Source organism: Clupea harengus, chromosome 20, assembly GCF_900700415.2.
Source record: "Clupea harengus chromosome 20, Ch_v2.0.2, whole genome shotgun sequence".
In the NCBI taxonomy this organism is placed as follows: domain Eukaryota; kingdom Metazoa; phylum Chordata; class Actinopteri; order Clupeiformes; family Clupeidae; genus Clupea; species Clupea harengus.
Window position 1 is genome coordinate 5,686,925 of NC_045171.1, and position 3,196 is coordinate 5,690,120.

The following is a 3,196-nucleotide window of genomic DNA, read 5'->3' on the forward strand; positions in this document are numbered from 1 at the left end:
CTGTCAGAACAGCAGTGACACCACCATTTAGCCCTTATGGCAGACTCTGGGCAGATAGCATTGGCCTGTAAATGTGATATACTTTTCATTCAGGTAAAGCCCCTATCTATTAACCTGAGCCATATCAGTGGCCGGCAGCCTCGCCTCATCTGGCCTACTGCAGTCTAGCTGCTGTCCCTGGAGTGACGTCTCTCTCTCTCTCTCTCTTTTTTTCCCTTTCTCTTTTTTTCCTTTCTTTTTTTTTTTGGTCAATAGTGGGGAGGGGAGATAATCACTGGTTTTGTGCCGCAGAGCAGTCAGAGGAGTTTGAGGGATTTTGTTTACCGCGTGTGTGCAGATGTTTGATGGGCCACGGCTCAGAATACATTAGCATTATTTGATACTTTGCCAGAGACAAAGCGCTTCATATGCTGCAATGGGCAATATCTGTCATCCTGTCTTACCTCTGTGAGATGAGATGCCTGTCTGGGTGGATTGCACCTCGTTCTTTTGATGGATCTAGACAGAAGACCTATTTGTATATTTATTCACTTATTTATAATTTTGAAGTGAATTTACATCTTGAGGAAAAGATGGAACACACTATATACTAAAGCTCACATCCTCTGCCGTACAGAGTGGGAAAAAAATCAACATCCTGCTTGCTGTGTACCCTTTTAATTAGCAAGTGAAATTAAATACTGAAACTATTTTCTCCCGTTTGTGTGCATACCTGCTGCCCTCCTCCTTGTGTGTGCTATGGTTCCAGGCAGACAGAGGAAATGAGAAAATTACCCCTGTCACCCAAACCCACACTTACGTGCTGTAATGACACTGCCTGGCATGGCATGGCATCTGGCTCACCTTGGCTTTGTGGTGGCGTGGCTCTCGCCGTGGCTCTCGCCGTGGCTCTCGCCGTGGGCCCCGGCATGCTGCGGAGGCGGCTTGAGTACCCCACCCCACACCGCCCCCCCTGGAACCTGTGGCATGCATCTGCACTAAGAGGCTTTTCCCAAATCTGCAGCCTAGCAGGTGTTAATGTCGGTGCTGTCTGTGTGCGCCACATACCTCGGGAATCTGGGCTCGTGCCCCGTTCGTGTTATCTATCTCTCTCCGTCTCCGCTTCTCCTCCTTCCCTCCCTTGTTTTGTCTCTGTCTTCCTCTCCCTCTTTGTCTTCCTCCTTTTGTTCCCTACCAAACTTAGCTTCCAACCGAATCCCAGCTCTCCGGATCCCCTCCTCTTTGTTTGTTATTCTCGAACATGTCTCCGGGGGCAGAGCGAGACGCTCCCTCTGTGTTACAGGAGAGGCGCTGAGACGGGGAGACGGGGGACAAACAGGGATGGGTCTGAGGGATAATGCATGTGTTTATGTGTGTGTGTGTGTGTGTGTGTGTGTGTGTGTGTGTGTGTGTGTGTTACAGAGAGGAAGATATACACTGTGTGAGAGAGGGTTTGTGTCTGTGTATCTGTCAATGTGTGTGTGTGTGTATGAGAGAGAGAGAGAGAGAGAGAGAGAGAGAGAGAGAGAGAGAGAGAGAGAGAGAGAGAGAGCCTGAGGCAGTGACTGCTCTGCTCTGCTCTGTGGGGGCTGCAGTGATGGTGAGGACGGGGATGGCTGTGGCTGCTTAGCCTCACCGGCGGACAGAGAGAAGGGTTGGAGATCTGGGCTCGGTGCCCATGGAAACAGCGGTGTGAAACGCTCCGCTGAGACGTGCCCGGGCCAGGAGAGCCAGTGACTGCCCACGGTAGGGGAGGGAGGGCACGGCACCGGCTTTGATGTGGATCTCAGATCCTGCCAGGCGGCTCCACACAGCCTCCTCAGCCCCTCAGTGCTGCAGGACAGAGAGAGAGACACACAGCATCACACTCCCCAGCTTGGACACTCTTATCTTCATGTACCCTTTCTCTCTCTCACTCTCTCTCTCTCTCTCTTTCACTCCCTCCCTCTCTCTCTCTCTCTCTCACTCTCGCTCTCTCTCTCTCCCTCTTTCTCTCTCTCTCTCACTCTCACTCTCGCTCTCTCTTTCTCTCTCTCTCTCTCTCTCTCTCACTCTCGCTCTCTCTCTCTCTCTCTCTCTCTCTCTCTCTCTCTCTCTCTCTTTCTCTCTCTCCCTCTCGCTCTCTCTCTGTATCTCTCTCGCTCTCTCTCTCTCGCTCCCTCTCTTCTTCTCTCACTCTCTCTCTCTCCTTCTCTCACTCTCTCTCTCTCTCTCCCTCTCCTCTATCCCTTTCTCTCTCCATCTCTCTCTCCCTCTCTCTCTGGGGTGAGTGTACGTACTGTAGCGTCGGAGTTGTGTTCTATGAAGAAGGCAGAAGACGTTGGCTTCGGCTTCGGCTTTATTTTGAAGCACATTCAGCAGAAAAACACAGGAAGACAGCAATGGCAGTCAGGTCTGTTCGCGACATAACAAAGTCACTGACAGAGCACAGAAAACTAACACAAACACTTGGTTCTTGTGTTGTTTTTTTGATTGTGTTCTTTTTCCTTTTAATTGTCTTCGATTTATTATGATTTGTGACACTGATTGACTGTTTTGTAAAGCACCTTGAGACTTCTTTGTTTGTTAAAGTGTGCTATATAAATGAAATTCATTATTATAATATTATTGATAAGCATTAATGGTCTTAACATTTCGGATGGCAGACGCTAAACAAAGAGACAAAGCCGCCATTCCCTTACTCCGTACCAAAACTTAAGTGATAAGGAGTATATACTAATATATATATGATTATACTAAGGAGAGAGTATCTGTGGTAGGCCTACTTCCACTGGGCAAAGGGGTAGAGAGCTAAGCATTCTAAAAAGGGTGTTTGGAAGGTGCCAGTGTTTGCACTTCTGTGCCCTACCAAGTTTGTGCGTGATGTAGGCTACTGCGAAGTGAATAGAACCGTGTGAGTTATGTGGTTCTAGTTAATTCTAGCATTTTTTTCTGTTGTGCAGATTTGATGGATTTCAGCTGTCCTCTTCGCTATGGAGAAGCATCGTGATAAACCAACGCTTGATCCATATGATGAATACACTAATCAATTTACCTTCCTGTTCAAACTTTGTTGAGATATTAATGACTGCAATGATGTGGTGGCATCAATGTAGGCTACAGCACATTTTGTGAGCTGGGGCATGATAAACAGACATTATTAAGTAGGCTGACAGTTAAAGTGGTTTGTTTTGTGCAACGGTGTCATTATTGCTTCATGTGAATGGCAAAGGTCTGT